Genomic DNA, 19,263 nt, shown 5'->3' on the forward strand with positions numbered 1-19,263 from the left:
AGTGTGGCAAATGTATGGCCCCTCTTTTCCAGAAGTTCTCGTGGGCTTGGGAGTAGGAGGGGCTGTTATCGAGTTGCAGCCACACCAGCCAGAAGTGCCAGACTAATGAGACAAAGAGAAGGGCAAGAGGAGAGGACAGAAAATCCACCTTCCTACCCACGGGAACATAGAGGGAACATCATGTGATGGCACACGATGGGCGCGAATGAGAGTTCAAATGATCGGGTATCTTAAAGATCTGATCTGATCTGCAGTGATGGTCGTAATCGCTATGTGTCGCAAAACGTTTGTTTAATTGCGTACGCACATCACAATATCACAGTGACAATTACTCATCACTTGTTGCGGGAAGAATCACTTGAAAAATCACAACATGGGCACATTGCTATAGACTATGATGGAAAAGATACACTAAACTATGTAGAGTTTACATTATGAGGGCCTCTGAGGGACAGTCAGTGAACTTATTATGGACATTGTAAAGGGTTCCTGAAGATGTCTGTGTTATATAAATATAAAATTGCAGCACAGTACTAACAGGCATCCCAAATATTATGCACGACATTTATATAGAGCAACATTTTAAAAAAATATTTTTCCACGTCTTTAATCCTTTCGGGACTGTCAGCCTAACCCCCCTTGAGGACCATGCTATTTTACATGTGGGAAAGGGATTGCGTTTGGGGGGGGGGGGGGTCAGGCAGTCGGATCTCCAGTGTGGCTTGCTGGGCATGGTGTGACCCCTGTAGCCAGATGTCCCCCCTGTAGCCTCAGCCTTTACTCACCTCCCAGGCTCCAGTGATGAGCAGCTGTGGATCCCTCTGCTCCGGCCAGCATCCCCGCTTGTACTGCCGCTAAGTTCCGGGTCGCGGTTTGATGATGTCATTAAGCCGGGACCCGGCACTTAAAGCGGAATATAACCCTACATTTCAACTTTGCTCTAAAACATTATTTACAGTATATTATATGCAAAAAACATTTTTTTTTTACTAGACCAGCATTGGAAGGGTTACACAGGGCTTTAAAGTTCCTGGAGATTTCTGCAGACGCATCCGAAGCTGAAATAGATACATTTTGTTTACATAAATGTATCTAAGTGTGGCATGTGACTCATCTCTCTGACTGAGCTGGAGGACAGCCAATGTGTGTGTAACATTCAACACTTAGATACATTTATGTAAACAAAATGTATCTATTTCAGCTTCGGATGCGTCTGCAGAAATCTCCAGGAACTTTAAAGCCCTGTGTAACCCTTCCAATGCTGGTCTAGTAAAAAAAAAAAATGCTTTTTGCATATAATATGCTGTAAATAATGTTTTAGAGCAAAGTTGAAATGCAGAGTTATATTCCACTTTAAGTCGGAGTGAGCAGGGATGCTGGCCAGAGCGGAGGGGAGTGCCGATCCCTGGGGGGACGTCAGGAAGGTGAGTGGATCCTCCCCCCCCACCGCCGCAGTTGATCGTAGTGATCACATGATCAGGAGCCATGTGCGATGGCCGCTGATCACTGAGGGGAGATGCCAGTAGTCATATGACAGCTTAGTCTCCCCTCTTGGGTGCACACTATCGCCTCGGGTGCGGAAACAGCGGGCGGCGTAAATCCTACGCCACATCAGGCTAGAACAGCCACAAATGAGGTGTAGGTTTTACTACACGCGGTGCCCAATAAATTAGTATAAAATATTGGTCTAAAAAAAACAAACAAAAAAAACAAACAAACCTATGCTTAAAGAGGAACTTTAACTAAGGATTGAACTTCATCCCAATCACCAGCTGATACCCCCTTTCCCATGAACATGCTTAACCTTTTCTTGAATAGATCATCAGGGGGGTCTGCATGGCTGATATTGTGGTGAAACCACTCCCACAGTGTGATGTCATGACCAAGGTGCTGACAATTTGCTATCTGTGAACCTCGTTCCTCTGTGGGAAATAATGACTTTTTCAAACTGCCAAGCAACCAGTATCTCCCTCTGTGCATAGAGCTCTTAGTAATAAACCGAATAGAATGATTCCGTACAGATCACCTGACAGAACTAAAGATGTCACCACGAGTGATAAATCTCAAAATGTAAATCAGGGAGAGGAAAGATTAAAAAAATGGGCAAACACTGATTAAAAAAATCTATATATTAATTTTGTAAAAAATAAGGAATTTTATTCATTATGTTATTTTTACTACAGTTCTCCTTTAAACGCAGGTTTTAGGTCCTTATCCAGCTCATGCTCTGTTTAAGTTTCAGTCCCTGTCCCGACTTTGTAAAGTAACTGTAAAACACACAGCTCCGACCCGCTACAGGTCCTTTTTGTAAATAAAAGACCGCACGAAGGGGAATGTGCTGAATTATTAACAATTAGAAAATAGTTTTTGGCTTTCATCCATCCTTTCAGTACATTTGACTGAGACAGCAAAACTTCCAAACAGATAAAAAAACAAGCCGTCGGGATCAGTCACCCTCAAAGTAACTCTAATAAAATATGTATAAAACAGTCAAAAACAAGCGTTTCCTTTTGTCTTTGATTTAATTTGCCTGTAAAACAGAACGGAGAGGCAGGGAGTCAAGGCGATGATACTCCCGGGAGTTCCCACGCTCATTATAATAAACGTAAACCTTTTCTACACTCCTGGAAGAAAATTAATTAAATGCTATTATAATCTCAGCTCTGCAATTATTCCGCCACTGTAGCCTGCCTCTCTCCATAAACATTTACCTAATGAGTATTGCTTATTTGGCTTTGGCACGGCTATTTATCATTCGGAACATACTGAGGTCAGAGGGGAAGTAGGTTGAGTAGGTCTTTCTGGACTTCACAAGTACTTTCTTTCTCATTATCGGCAAAAGCCAGTAAGATCATTTTACCCACTCCAGTTACCTAATGCTAAACATACATAGGCCAATAACACCTCAAGACCGGCGAACAAGCTAGTGTGTTCTCAGCTAGTCGGGGGTGGTTTCTGCATAAATATCTCACTGAGAGATCCAGAGTGCCAGATTGCCACAGCCAGATGCATTGGCCTCAATTCTGGTAGCTATGTGCGGTAAACAAAAAATTGTAGGTAAAATACCTCATGCAGTATTTTCAATTTTTTTGGCAACTCTGAAAGATTATTCTGCAAGTCCAAACATACGGTAAAACGAGTGGTAAATGCAAGAAGTGCAGGAAAAATAATAATAATAGTCTTTCATTGACTTGCATAACTTAGGATAGTGTGTGGAAGGTGTTTTGTTTTGGAGGGGGAAGGTATATTTTATTATGTAGCAGCCTATAGAAAGTATATTTATAGGCATCCTGTATAAAAAAAAATCCAGTAAATATTTCTACTATTCTTTTCTATTACACAGCTGGAAAAGGGACTCCACTAAAACAGGGATAGAAACTGAATAGGAACGCCACTAAAAACTGCAAAATGCATACAAATTGACTTTACCACCAGGTACAGACAGGTCTTAAACGTGTAAATTATGTGCTAACATGCCCCCTATTTTTCATGAAAATTACAATTTTTGGTAAAATACTGCACATTTTATGACCTAATTTACTGCATGGCGCATGCAGTAAATTATGACTAAAATCGACCATAATAACAAACTGCTTTTACCGCATGTGGTACAATACCACTTATGCGGTAAAACGGACGATAAGTGCACCAGAATTGAGGCCATTGTCCTCCTTCTTCTGCCTCCAACTAGAAGCGGTTCTGCTGTGCATCATGCCGTCGTCCCTCTCCCCCTCCATGGCAACAGAACAGCACTTGGTCCTGGACTGTCACCCAAGTAACCGAGTCCCAATCCTTAAGGGCAATAATGTTTGTTTATCTCTATGTAACTGTAGTTTGCAAGCCTTGTAGTCCTTCTTACTCCTCCAACTGGAAGCCACTCTGTCGTGCATTGTGCATTTGTCCCTCTCCCCACCTCCAACAGGACAGCACTTAGGCCTAGTGCACACCAGAGTGGTTCGGCTGCGTTTTGCGATCCGCTTGCGGCTGCGGATACGCTTGGGTAGTGTTGGGCGAACAGTGTTCGCCACTGTTCGGGTTCTGCAGAACATCACCCTGTTCGGGTGATGTTCGAGTTCGGCCGAACACCTGATGGTGTTCGGCCTTTTAAGTTCGGGTTTGCCCCGAACTACTAATTGGCTGCCGAACAGGGCCGAACAGGGCCCCTGTTCGGCCGAACAGGGCCCTGTTCGGCCGAATACTGCCCCCCTATGGGGTCGTAGGCATAAGGGGGGAGCATGCCCCGATCGCAGGGGGGGGTCGGAAATTCCCCCCACCCAGCAGCACTACTCAGCAGTAGTACCGTACTACTGCTGAACCGCCCGTTGCCCGGCCTCCCTCAACGCGTCACTCTCCGGACTCCTCCTCCTCAGTCACTCACTTCACAGTGCCGCCCACTGCCAGCCACCCACTACCACCGGACCGGTACTTCCTGAAACTTTTGTATGGGGAAGCGGGCAGAGGGGGGAGCGCTAGCGGAGGGGGTGGGGGGAATTTCCGACCCCCCCCGGGATCGGGGCATGCTCCCCCCTTATGCCTGCGACCCCATAGGGCCCCCAAAAGCGGGATGTTCGGGAAGTTCGGGGTTCCGCCCGAACATGCCGAACATTGAGGCCATGTTCGGCGAACTTTCCCGAACCCGAACAGGTGTTCGTCCAACACTACGCTTGGGTAATGTATTTCAATGGGCTGGTGCACACCAGAGCTGGAGGCGTTTTGCAGAAACGCATACTCCCGGGCTGCTGCAGATTTTGGATTGCGAAGGCATTTCTGCCTCCAATGTAAAGTATAGGAAAAACGCAAACCGCAGTTCAGAGCAGTTTTGCAGGTGTTTTTGTTACAGAAGCTGTTCAGTAACAGCTTTATTGTAACAATATATGAAATCTACTACACCAAAAACGCTTCCCAAAACCGCAAAATGCTAGCTGAAACGCTACAGAAAAATAAGAGCATCGTTTCAAAATCTGCTAGCATTTTACGTATCTGCTAGCAGTTTTTGGTGTGCACCAGGCCTATGTCGGGAAGCCAATTGACTGCAGGCATTTTTAGGAAGCCGACTGCACAGGTGTGGTTTCAAAGCTGATTGAAAAGTCGATATATTCATACCTTATCAATAGAATGCTTTAAAACCTCCCACCTATCAAAAAATGACTGTTGTTTAATAGGAACTTTTTGTTTTCTTTTTGAGTACATTTTCAATTGTTAATCACCACTGGAGCACGTTTATTGAAATCTACACCCTGTTTGGGACCAGTCGTCCTTGCCAGGGCATAGATTTCAATTACCACACTGCATGTTACTACCGCTACTGCTGGTCGCGCTGTTCCCCTGCCGCTGCAGCCCACTCGTCTTGTTGTCGCTATGAGCTGGACAGGAGCCAAAGTCATTGGCTTCTGGCCCCGTGATCACTGTGAGTCAATCTCATTGGCTCACATAGATCACTGGGTCAGGAGAAAATCGGCTCCTGGCAGAATCAGAGCACTGCTATCATAGTGCCGGCAGAGCAGCTTCAGCGACGGAAGAGAAGCACGATCGGCGATAGTCTCGGGTCCGCGCTGTGTGACGTTGGTGAGCCCCATTTTTTGTAACAGCAGTCTCTGGTTCTTAAGGGGCCAGAGACTGCTGGTACTAAAGTGGTTAAGTAGTAAAAAATTACTTTTTAGATACAATAAAAAAATGATCTCCTTGGAGTAAACTCAGGAGAAAAGTTAATGGTTTACGGCCCACTGACTTTAGGTATACATATTGTACACTACATATTATATACTACCGCACTTCGTGTGTGTGTGGTGAGCTGAGTTCATGGCTGTGGGCCAGGCAAGAACCGTGTAAAATAACTGGAGGTAGCATCCATCTAATTATGGCAGAATGCGGAACGGTGTGAACATGTGAGGATATAACCTGGAACTATGGAAATGTATGATTTCGGAATCAGGAACTAATATGAAATAGAAATTGCATGCCAATGTGTGATTACTTTAAAGCAATCAACGTATGGATCTAGAAGTGTGACTTGAACAGAATTAGCACTGCCCTGATATTGTGATTGGTTTTGAGAGCGAAGAGTGGGGATAATAGGCTTTGTGGCCTCTTTGCTTAAAGTAGAAAGGTAAATAATTACATTTTAATTTGGTATCACGCCAATATAATATATTTATGGTATTCGTTTTGTGATTAAAGCTGTGCTATAGAACACATTGGTTCCCCTGGGTGATGGGCTTTAACAAGGTTATTTGCACTGGATATAAGACTAGAGACTGACACCGTGTAAACACTGTGTATACATTAGTTGTTCTAATGTGCCTCTGGCTCTCGTAATTTCCATAGTTGTTCCAGTGGAGCAACTCAGAAGGCATTCTGTGGATGGATGATCAGCATCTCAGATAGGAAGCTATGAGGTCAAGAAAGTTGGCAGTCTTCATTGGGCTGTAGAGCCTAGGTTCTCAATGTGTGGTACGTGTACCCCAAGGGGTACTTCTGATGGTTACAGGGGGTACTCAGGCTTGATATACTTAACCAAGAATAATGAATTTAGAGTTTTAGAAAGTGATACATCGTATTTAAACAGCACCAAATTAGTATTTAGCTAATAGTAAATGCTTGGAAATTGTTTAGAACCAATTATCATGTACTACGATTAAATATACTTTTGTCAAGGGGTACTTGTGATAATGTTTACTATGGCCTCAATTCACGGAGCATTATCAAACGTTTATCAAACACTTTATCAAATGTTTGATAATTTACCTCATGGGTAAAATCTCACTAAGATGTTATATATTTGTTAAACGTTATGGCCTCGATTCATAAAGCATTACCTCATGCGGTAATGCTGAAAACAGCAGACTTTACCGACCACTTAGCAAAATGTCAATTCATAAAGGCTGTTACCGCATGAAAAGCTGACATTACCGACCAGGGAGATAAATTACCGACTTGGCTGCAGTTACCGACAACACATGTCAGTAAATTGTCAGCAAATGTCAATTCATAAAGCCTTCAACAAGCGGTAAGCCTGGCGGTAGTTACCGACACCTCTGGTGAGTTCTTAACAAGTTACCGACTGCTCTGACAGCTCTGATTAATGCAAAGTGCAGAGAGCCGAAAGTCTGTTTGATTCATCTGTGGAGAGAGCCAGAAGCCCTCTGTGTGAATCATTTCAGCAGGCAGGGAAAGACTGTGTGACTCATCTGTCTGAGTCATCAGTAGAAAGAGCCGTCTGTGTGAGTAATTTCTGCAGGCAGGGAAAGACTGTGTGACTCATCTGTCTGAGTCATCAGTGGGAGAGCCAGAGAGAGCCGTCTGTGTGATTCATTTCTGCAGGGCAAAAAGGGAATCGGGACACTGCTCTACTCTACCGCTCAATGGGCTGCGGTAATTTACCGACCTCCAAGGGCAGCTGGGGAAATCTTTATGAATTAGCACACAGACCGGGAAAATACCGAGTGCGGTATTTTCCCGACAAGATTTTTTTTATCGCACTGCTGTTTATGAATCGAGGCCTTTATCGGTAAAACATTCGATAAATATATAACACCTTAGTGAATTTAAAATGAGATTTTACCCATGAGGTAAATTATCAAACGTTTGATAAAGTGTTTGATAAACGTTTGATAATGCTCTGTGAATTGAGGCCTATGCTAGGGGGTACTTGGTGAGTACAGAGTTTTAAAAGGGGTGCATACCAATAAAATGTTGAGAATTACTGCTCTAGAGCATTATTAAAGTGTAACTCTTTTTTTGAAGAAAAAAAAAAAGACATTGCATTGCACATCGATCCTCAAGCTGTCCTGTAATTTAACATTATTAAGGAGAAACTGTAACCAATAATTGAACTTCATCCCAATCAGTAGCTGATAGCCCCTTTCCCATGATAAATCTATTCCTTTTCTCAAACGGATCATCAGGGGGCACTGTATGGCTGATATTGTGGTGAAACCCCTCCCACAGTGTGATGTCAGCGTCTCAGAGCCCTGAAGTACTGACATCACACTGTGGGAGCATTGTTGCATTGGAGTAAATAACAGCTGCATTGTGACAGCAGAGGGCGCTGTAGCAGCCAAGGGGCATCAACTTCTTAACTTCAGGAACCTGGAAATGCACCTGCTGCCTCCGCTGCTTCATTGTACACACAAACAAACCCCCGGCTCCTGCCTAGCCACCCTTTCCTCGGTTCAGGCCTGCACAGATGTTGCATCAATTCTTAACCAGAGGTCATCAGCTTGCATTTCAGATCAGATGGACAGAGCAGCAAGGTGCAGTAGACACCCCTACTTGACGACTGCATAATTCTGGAATGGTGCATCAGAACGACTTCGGACTTGGTGAAAATAAAAGCCAAGACCTTTGACTTTCAACTGTTGGTTAAATCTCAACAGGTGAGTAACTAGAATTTGAACACGAGACTGTCAAACCTGTGGGAAGTAAAATACGTAAGTACTATAAAAAACAAGTGAACCTGAAGCTTTTTAAAATACAAAAGCAGATACTTACCTAATGAGGGGGAAAGCTCTGGGTCCTATAAAGCCTTCCTGTTCCCCCCCTGGTCCCCTCGTTCCAGTGCTGGCTCCGCCATTAGCAGTCTCCGACTCATGGGTTAGAGACTGCTCTCTTCCGCCGCGGGAGGCTTCGGAAGCCTGAGTGCTCCCAAAGATGAGTGTCTCCGTAGTGCACATGTGCGAGGGCGCTCTCGTGTGCACTCACGCATGCACAGTACGGAGCTGCCCATCTTCAGGAGCACTTGAACTCTCAAAAACTTTCAAGCCTCCCGCTGCAGGAGATTTGAATGGGGGAGACAGAGCTGGAACGAGGGGACCATGAGAGACATGGGAAAGGCTCAATAGGACCCAGCGCCTCCCTACTCCTTAGTACCTGTTTTTTATATTAAACATGCTTCAGGTTTGCTTTAAGTTCAGTCTGATGGCAGTTATGATTTTTTAGCAAAATTGAGTTATGCTCCACAGCAGTCATGGAACAATCAGCTGTTTGTGAAATCACATTTTTTTTTTTTGGCATCCTTATTTTTCTCTGCCAGTGAGTGCTTCATGCATGCAGGTCACAGTGGTCACAGCTGTAGGGAATTTCTATCTACACACATCTCATTTGCAGACAATTCCAATTCAGTTTCAGCTTAGTCTGGTAGAGAAAAGACATAGCATAGCAAGAGGTAGGCAGTGCTCAGAAATAACTGACAAAATATTTGCAGTACTTTAATTAATTAAAAAAATGCAATATTTTCCAGTGGAGAGACATGATTCAAGACAATAGATCATGGAGCCAGCGGTGGACACCGACATGGGGGGACGACATTTTACACTGGGGGGACAGTGCCGGGGGATACCCCCCCCCACTTAGAGTGATACCCCCCTCACTTAGGAGGACACCTGGGGGGGCCTGGCAGCCAGCTCAGGGACCCTGGGAAATTGCCCAGTTTGTTTCTATGGAAGCACCAGCCGTGTGTGTGCACCCATGCACACACACACTGTTTGTATGTTGCAACATGGCTTTTTTCGTCGTGGTGCCGTCACTCATTTTTAGCGCAGGGTGAGATGAATGAGTCGTAGCAACTCAGAGGGAGAAGTAATTTGTGGTCCGGTGATCTCTGGCACCCAAATTACACTCTGAATAGACATAGACATAATAACATTATGTCTATGGCGTCACCCAGCGCGGGGGAAAAGGGCGAATCAAAATTACCTGCTTCATTCTATGTCACCCTTGCTGAACCGGCATTCTTCTGTTGCAGCCACTCTTGATATAGATAGGCCACACTGTGACAAGTCACTGAAGATCATGAGATGTGTCATCGCAAGGTATTTCACCTTTTTCCACTTGAAGTTTTAACAAACCAAACTCCACATTCTTCTGTCATCACTTCCTACTTATTCTACATATTTATATAACTCTGACTACATTTCTTGCAGCACTTAACAGACACGTACATCACTCACTGTCCCTCCAAGGCTCTCACACTCAAATGCTCCCTCTAAGATCCACAGCAAATGTTTTGGGTCAAAGCCTATTAAGCTGCCAGTACGTCTTTTGGTGATGGGAGGAAAGAGCAGTAAACACCGTCAGAAAATGAAAACTCCATGTAGACAGAGTCTCTGGTGGGACTCAGATCCAAGACCCTGGAGATGCCAGACGTAGTCACTTAGCATGTCATGCTGTCCTACATTCTTGGTTCTTACATTCCCTTGCAATACAATCTAACAAACAGACTACTTTAAAACCAAAAAGATGCCAACCTAATGTTTATAGAATTGTTTTATTTCTGGTGTTAAAGGACCACTACTGGCAAAATTGTGAAATATAAAATACATGTAAACACATAAAAATAAGTACATTTCTTCCAGAGTAAAATGAGCCATAAATTACTTTTCTCCTATATTGCTGTCACTTACAGTAGGGAGTAGAAATCTGACAGAACTGACAGGTTTTAGACTAGTCCATCTCTTCATGGGGATTTCTCAGGGTTATCTTTATTTTCAAAAGCATTTTGTAAATGTCAGTTGTTCCAGCTCACTGCCAACATAGTACGCAGCAAGCAGGGAGGCTGACCAGCACCTTTGTATAAATCCTTTTCAGGGAGTGTCTTTATAAAGACTAAAAGCCATGCTGAGGATCCCCGATAAAGAGATGGACTAGCCCAAAACCTGTCAGTTTTCTACTACCTTCTGTAAGCGACAGCAACATAGGGGAAACGTTGTTTATGGCTCATTTTACTCTACAGGAAGTGCACTTTTTATTTATATGCATCTACATGTATTTTAAATGTTAACATTTTCACAATAATGGCCCTTTAATCACACAAGGGGCAGTCAAAAGGATGCAATTTTTAGAAGGCATTACATCTAACTGCCAGCTCGGCAGCCACCAATTAGGCTATGGCTATTGAGCTGGGTTGGGCCATGGCAACACAGTTGGGGGTGGCAAGAGTTTTGGAAAACGTTTGAAGAAAAATTAGCCACAGGCAGCTTTTCTGAGAGCGGGGCTGATATAACAGGCTCGCCTCTATGTTTTTTACTTTTTACACTCAAAATACTCTTTAATTCCTCTTAAAGCCATTGTTCAGTTTTTTTCTTCTTTTTTTTCTTTTAATTCATATAGCGTACAGTAGATTGTTTCATAATTTTCAATGCATTTGTGATGTGCTTAACATAGAAACCACTTGTGTATTATTATTGTTTTATAACAATAACAGGAAAGATATTACCGTTTTAGAGCAGGTGCAGAGACGAGGGGGGGGGGGGGGGCGCCATATTGCTGGATTAACCACTTAAGGACCAGGGGTGATTTGGCTGATCTGTGCAGCGTGGGCTCTACAGCCCACAGCACAGATCAGCAATGAGGATGGGCGATCAGACGTACCCCCTTTTTTCCCCACTAGGGGAATGTCCTGCTGGGGGGGTCTGATCGCCGCCGCCTCTGTTCGTTCGGCGGGGGGGGCTGCTCAAAGCCCCCCTCCGCAGCCATTTTCCGCCTCCGTCCCCTTCCGTCCCTCCCCTTCCTCCTATGGGCAGCGCAGGACTGAGATCCATCCTGCGCCGTCTAGAATAGATGCCGGCGAATCAGAATACGGTGATCCCCGGCCAATCAGAGGCCGGGGATCGCCAACCTGCCTTACGGCGCTGCTGCGCAGCAGCGCTGTATGATGTAAACAGTGGGGATTTCTTCCCCGCGTGTTTACATTACGTGTGCGAGCCGCGATCTGCGTCTCGCACACTGTTCACGGAGACACCCTCCGTGAACTAGCATGGAAAGGTCGCTCGAACGAGCGCCCGTTTTCATGCAAAACCACTACGACCCGCCGACACCTATCGGTGTTAGGCGGTCGTTAAATGGTTAAGCCCCACCCCCAAATTAAGCCCTGCCCCTGCACTGAGCCCAGCCCGGTGCGTGTTATATTACTTGCTTCTCCTGCATCTACTTAGTGTAAGTTGCAGGCAGCTGCCCCCTCTGTGCTTCTTTCTTCTTTGTGCAGCCTTCTTTCCCCTTTTGTGCCGTCTTCTGTCCCTTTTGTCCCTCCTTCTGTCTCCTTGTGCCTCCTTTAGTCCCTTGTGCCATGTCTGACCCCCATTTGTCCGTCTGCCTCCCTTTGTGCCTCCTTATGTCTCCATGTGCCTTGTTCAGTCCCCCATGCCACATTTGCCTCCTTCTGTGCCCCTTTGTGCCTCCTTCTGTCCCCTTTGCCTTTATTTGTCCCCCGGTGCTACCTTTGCCCCGTTTCCTCCTTCAGTCCCACTCTGCCTCCTTCTGTCCTCCTGTGCCTCTTTCTGTCTCCCTTTGTGCCTCCTTCTGTCTCCATGTGCCTCTTCTGTACCTATGTGCCATCTCTGTCCCCTGCACCTTTTTCTGCCCCCTGTGCCTACTTCTGTGCCCCTTTGTGCCTTCTTCTGTCTCCCTGTTTCTCTTTCTGTCCCCCTCTGCCTCTGTCTGTCTCCCTGTGCCTCCTTACATCCCCCTCTGCCGTCTTCTGTCCCCCTTTCGTGCCTCCTACTGTCTCCCTGTGCTTCCTTCTGCCCCCCTTTGTGCTTTTTTCTGTCCCCCATTGTGCCTCCTTGTGCCACAGGTTTTCTCGCCTGGAGTGACAAAATGGCTAGAGGCGCCCCTGCCAAGAAAGGTTAGATAAACTGGGTTTATTAGTCTAGAGAAAAGACGCCTTAGAGGGGAGCTAATTAACATGTATAAATACATCAGAGGGCTTGGCAGGTGAGCTTTTTGTCCCTAGACCTTCACAAAGTACTAGTGGACATGATCTGCGCATGGAGGAAAAACGTTTTAGCCATTTATTTAGGAAAGGGTTCTTTACAGTAAGAGTGATTAAGATGTGGAATGCATTGCCACAGGAAGTAGTTATGGCAAATTCTATATCTGCATTTAAAGGGGGCTTAGATGCTTTCCTTGCGTTGAAAGACATCCATGGCTATAATTACTAGGTAATGCCCAGTGATATTGATCCAGGGATTTTATCTGATCGCCATCTGGAGTCGGGAAGGACTATTTTCCCTTTTGGGGCTAATTGGACCATGCCTTGTAAGGGTTTTTTGCTTTGCTCTGGATCAACAGGGATATGTGAGAGAGCAGGCTGGTGTTGTTTTCTGGTTGAACTCGATGGACGTATGTCTTTTTTCAACCCAAATAACTATGTAACTATGTAATAGCTTTAGGCCCCTTCCCCACTTCTACGCAACATGTAATGCAGGTAGCAGTGGCAATTCACGACGCCTCGTTGTCATGCAACTATCTCGAATACAGTTGCAATACCATTCATTTATAATAAATGTAATTGTACTGCATTTGCATACATTTGTCGGCAACCATTCATTGTGCGCTGAATACGTAACGCATGGATGCAACCTATGCACTTCTGATGTCTCTGTGGATCTCTTAACTGTGAGTTGCTGAAAATACAATCAAACCTTACCAGAAGCATAACTAGGGTGGAGAAGCACATCCAATCACAGAGGGGCCCGGAGCTGTGAAGGGCCCCATCCAGGGCCAGGCAGAGGCGAGAGAGGCTCCAGCCTCAGGGCGCAGTGTAGGAGGGGGCGCACAACTCACTCAGCTATCATTCCCCTATTGTGCTTGAAGCAGAGAGAAATAAGAAAGGTGATACATGGCCGTGGCTGCAAGCCACATAACTAGAGATGAAGGTGTTGGGGGCCCTGGGGCAGTTGGCTGATGGTGTAATGGTTAAGGGCTCTGCCTCTGACACAGGAGACCAGGGTTCGAATCTCGGCTCTGCCTGTTCAGTAAGCCAGCACTAATTCAGTAGGAGACTTTGGCAAGTCTCCCTTACACTGCTACTGCCAATAGAGCGTGCCCTAGTGGCTGCTGCTCTGCTCTGGCGCTTTGAGTCCGCAAGGAGAAAAGCGCAATATAAATGTTATTTGTCATTTTGTCTTGGGGCGCCTCTTAGTCTAATAGCAATCAGTGTGTGACGGCTGGGGTGGGAAGGATGGAGGGGCGCACCTTGGTGTCTCAGCCTTGGGTGCTGGAGGACCTTGTCCCGCCTCTGGCCCCAACTACTAACCTTCCCTTCCTCCGATACAGGGGACTGTGCTTCAGATCAGGTGTTTTTGTGACTACACTTGTTATGGGTGTGAAGATCATGATGGCAACACTTGCCAGCACGGTGGCATAGTGGTTAGCGCTCTCGCCTTGCATCGCTGGGTTACCGGTTCAAATCCCAGCCAGGTCAACATCTGCAAGGAGTTTGTATGTTCTCCCCGTGTCTGTGTGGGTTTCCTCTGGGCACTCCGGTTTCCTCCCACATCCCAAAAACATACAGATAAGTTAATTGGCTTCCGCCTCAGTTGGCCCTAGACTACAATACATACACTACACAATACATACATAGACATAAGACTATGGTAGGGACTGGATTGTGAGCTCCTTCGAGGGACAGTTAATGACAAGACTATATATACTCTGTACAGCGTGGTGGAAGATGTCAGTGCTATATAAATAGTAAATAATAATAATAATAATAATAATGGTCCCCCAGGCTGTGGAGGGCACCACAAGGGGAGGCCAGGAATGGTGTACGTTAGAGGGCCTCATCAAAGTTTCACTGGGGGGCATGAATTGTAGTTACGCCACTGGCCTTAGTTGTGTTTATTAAAACGTGTACAGTGAACAAGCACTAGCTATAATGTGTAACAGAATCAATCTTCATTACATCCATAAACTAAGCACAAACATCTCCATAAGCAGTCTTGCGGTCTATTACTATGCTGATTACTGGCAGTATGAACTTAGCATAACAGTTACTTTCACTTACAATTGTCGCCGTTACAGTTTACTTGCGTGAGTCCTGGAAGGCATATATTCTCTATGTGATTCATGTGTCATACAAAGCAAATGATAGCATAATAATCACATTGTTGTGAATGGGCTGAGGGTTCCATTACCAATCCATTGCCTTTAGTACACATAACAGGCTACTTGTCTATAGATTAACTATGTAGAGGGTCAGAGAGCTTTATAGATTCTGGCTCACAGCTACACCGGTTCAGAGTTTAGACTTCAGTGGAATATTTATACTGCATAGGAGATAACTGGATAGTCTTAGTGGTTCAATTACTGGAATCCATTGCCTTTAGCAAGCAGTATCTTGTAATAGAGGATAATGTCCACCTAAATGAAAGCTTCCACTACCCCAGTAAAGGATAAATACCAGACATATACTTTATTGGTAATTAGAAGTCATATGTATGGAAGGGTATCTATGCGTCTCTTTAAAGTGACTCTGTAACAAAAATTACGTTTTTTCTACCATCCTACAAGTTCCTAAACCTATTTTAATCTGTTCTGGCTCACTGCAGCACTTTGTACTATCACGGTCTCTGTAATAAATCAATGTATCTTTCCCCTGTCAAACTTGTCGGCCTGTTACTGGAAGGCTGCCAACTCTTCCGTGCTGGTCTGTTCCTCTATGCACACTCCAGTGTGTGTTTTATTTACATAAGCCAGCAGCTTCTCTGCTATCTTATCAGTGATAGAAGAGAGCTGGATAAAAATCCTCCTCTGTTAGGCTGTGAAAGTAGCTGGCTGACACATACTGAGGAATTACAAACACAGGCACAGGCAGAGCTGTCTGCAGGAAGCCTGTAATGTTCAGTGCATGAGAGAAGAAGGGGACAGAAGGTAAACACAAATGATCTTTTTAGATTCAAAAGGAAAGCTGTATACAGCCTGCTTGTGTATGGATGTATTTTCTATGTGTGGACATATTGTACATCAATCTACTTCCTGTTTTGGTGGCCATTTTGTTTGTTTATAAACAAACTTTTTAAAACTGTTTTTGACTACTTTTAATGCGGCGGGGAGCGGCGAAATTGTGACAGAAGGTAATAGGAGATGTCCCCTAACACACTGGTATGTTTACTTTTGTGCGATTTTAACAATACAGATTCTCTTTAATAGCTGCAGACTGTAACCTTAAAGTGTAACTGTCGGGCATAAAATCAAAAATCAATTATTTATTTTTTATCTGGTAAACAAGTAATAAGGATGCTTACCCAGGCAGTCAAAAAGTTAAAAATCACTCTTATTTTTCTTCTCCATAAAACAACATTCCCAAGTTTCCCTGTCTCTTATTTGGTACATCTGTCACACAAAGGAAGTTTGAGGGCATGCTGGGTTTTCTTTTTTTCTTCTTCACTTTTCCCTCAGACTTAAGTAATGCAGTCTGATTGGTTGAAGCCTCTTTCCCTCTTGTTTTCCCCTCCCACACCTCTGTTCCTCTCTGTTTAACTTTCTAATGCAGACCTGGGTGGGTGGGAGTGTCTGGAGACTGGGAGGGGGGAAATGATACATAGCCAGAGAAAGGGAGGAAATGATGTCAGGATTGGCTTCAAGATAGACACAGACAAAATGGAAAATCCAAAGAGGGATTTTCTCTTTTTTTTAACTATAGAAAAATCACTAAAATCAAAATGTGGACTGTATAATGCCTATGTTATGGAAGTAGAACGAGTATTTATCTACTTATATACTGCTATGTGTTTTTTTCTGAGAATGTATGGCTGACAGCTCTATTTTAAGTAACTAATTTGCATTTTTTCAGAGTGCAGCAAAATAAAGTGCAGCAAAATATGCTTTTCTGCAGTAACTAATGTATCATATTATTTTTTTACTAGGTTGACCTAAGCTCGATTAGAAACGGGCTCTAGGCCTCTGTCCTGCTGCATGTCAGTGCGCATGCATGTGCACCCGTCCACTCGCGCTCACGCCACCGGCTCCCTGGCCCTGTCCTCCTGTCCCAATGCTGTCTGTGGTGCACATGCGCAGTAGCGCAAACACATGGACAGGATGACGCAGGGATACAGGAGTTTTATTACATAGGATGTTTCATGATGTAGAAAAAATGGCTATTTTATTATAGTTTTTGCAGCTCAGGTTTCATTAAAGCAAAACTGAATTGAAAATAAACTTACAATTAGGGTTTCCCATTTGGATCCTGTGGAATTTAAATTTCCGTATTTCTGATCGGAAATCAGTATTTCTGATCAGAAATCAGAATTCCGCGGAAATCCGATTTACCACAACTCGGTCATTTTAGCTCAGTCCCAGAACTCTGAAGCATTGGGCCAATCGGATGCAGGATCTTTTCTGCAACATTTTAACTGAAGACAAATCACAAGATTTTTCAATTTTTCCATTTTCCGGGTTTTTTATTTTTTTTTCATTCTTTGCATTCTCTGATACTCCTCAAAAATCGAAAATTGGAAAACAGCAAATTGGAAAATGTGATTTTCAAAAGCACTGAATGGCAGTTGCTCAGTAAACTGCCAGAACAGTGTGCAAGCAGTAGAGGAGGTGGCCTGAATCTTTGTATAGATCTTTTCCAGGAATTGCTTTTGTAAACAATAAATGGAATACTGAGAATCACCCATGAAGAGATGGACTAGTCAAAAACCTGTCAGTTCCATCAGATTTCTACTGTAATGACTGTAAGTGACAGCAACAAATTTTATTTTACTCGGAAAGAAACATACTTCTTTTTTTGTATGTGTTTATATGTATCTTCAATTTAACAATTTTTTTGTGATAGCGGTCCATCAATGAAATAAAACAGGTAGGCTTTTATTCAATTCACTTTTATCCTAAGTTTTCTCCAAGGTGATATTTTCACACCTTGTTAATAAATTGCCTTTTAGGACACCGGCAAGCAGGAAAATACTGAAAATATATATTTAATTTTTTTTGTCAGTACACTTTCACCTGCTTTTTTAATTTCAGAGTGTTGAAAAGTTATTTTAAAGGGACTCTGAGGAGTAAAAAATAACAAAATCTGAACTTACCTGGGGTTTTATCCAGCCCACCATAGGTCGGGAGGTCCCCTGGCGTCCTCCTGTCTCCTCTCCCGGGGTCGAGTGTCGGGCTGACACTTCCTGAACGGTGACGCTTGTCGTCATCACGCCGGCCGATATGCGTCATTACGGTGGCTGGCGTTTTCTAACTGTAAATCGTGCATGCGCAGTACTGTCAAGCCGGCCGGCGTGATGACAACGAGCATCACTGTTCAGGAACTGTCAGCCCGACACTTGGCCCCGGTGTCGCCCGTCGGGATTTCTGCAAAGAGACCGGGAGAGGAGCCAGGAGGGCCCCGGGGGACCTCCCGACCTACGGTCGGCTGGAGAAAGCCCCAGGTAAGTTCCGATTTTGTTATTTTTTACTCCTCGGAGTCCCTTAAAACAAACTATGAAAAATGAACTCTTAGGAATAAACTTAGGAGGAGGAAAATATGAGTTGAATAAGGGCCATAAGGACAGATTAATGATACGTTTATATATATATATATAAGAAGATATAATTCATGTGACAAACAAATAAGGAAAGATGATAATTGAGTTATTTTGCTAATCAACCCCCATTTTACATAGCAATGTGTAATATGATCTACGTATTGGCAAAAGCCTTAATCACAATTGTGATTAAGGCTTTTGCCAATAACTTTGTTTACAAAACTTTAATTAAAAAAAAAAGGTTGTTGAAGCATAATTAACAAAATGCAGTTTTAAAATAACAAAAAATACAATATACAAAAATAAAAAAAGTATCATTTTTAGACACATAATAAAAAAAAAACCCGGTAAAGAATTTTACTTTTCTGAAGATACTTGCAATTTAGGTGGACTTCATCACCTTCTGAAATTTCTTCATGGGGAAATATTTTATCTTTTGTCTTGTGATGAAATTACAGGAGTCATTGAGCAGCCGCTCACCCATCCCGTCATTTTATCAGAGTTTTGCTGGAATGTGTTCTTCCTCCATGAAGACTTCTCCTCCAGTCAGCTGATCCCACCTGCCCTCAGCTAATGTTCCCCTCCCCGAGGCATAAACATTTTTATATGCTCAGTGCAGTGAGGGTCCCGAGCAAACGCAGCCGGTTATCCATCATTACGTTTCATGGACATCACACATCTATCAGCCACCGGAGCAGAATAGAAAAACATTCACCAATTCCAGAAATTAGAGTTAAACTTGTGATTGAAAACGTGAAGGAGGTGAGCCAAGTCCTATCCCAGCATTGTACTTGCGGGAAAAGTCAATCCACTTCTAGCATTTTTTTTTTTTTTTTACAGTGTTCTCTCAAAATCCTACAAAACATTCCAGGTTGACGAGCACACATCAAAAGGGCCGGCAGTAAAAAATGTTCAGGTGATAGCCGCTAGTACAATATTGGTAAAATTACTGAATATTTACTAGTTAATTCTGAAAACCAGGACTAGGCCTCATTCAGATTAGGCAACGCAT

General features: G+C 43.9%; 1 long non-coding RNA gene across 1 annotated transcript in view; it reads right to left on the reverse strand.

The window, feature by feature from the left end:
• The window catches only part of LOC137517862 (uncharacterized), a 28,783-nt gene extending 9,980 nt beyond the window's left edge, over positions 1-18,803 (reverse strand). The window contains exon 1 of the long non-coding RNA XR_011020691.1: positions 18,631-18,803. This is a non-coding gene — a long non-coding RNA (uncharacterized lncRNA). The remainder of the gene's footprint in view (positions 1-18,630) is intronic.
• Positions 18,804-19,263: the final 460 nt, after the last annotated feature.

This window comes from Hyperolius riggenbachi, chromosome 5, assembly GCF_040937935.1.
Source record: "Hyperolius riggenbachi isolate aHypRig1 chromosome 5, aHypRig1.pri, whole genome shotgun sequence".
Taxonomy (NCBI): domain Eukaryota; kingdom Metazoa; phylum Chordata; class Amphibia; order Anura; family Hyperoliidae; genus Hyperolius; species Hyperolius riggenbachi.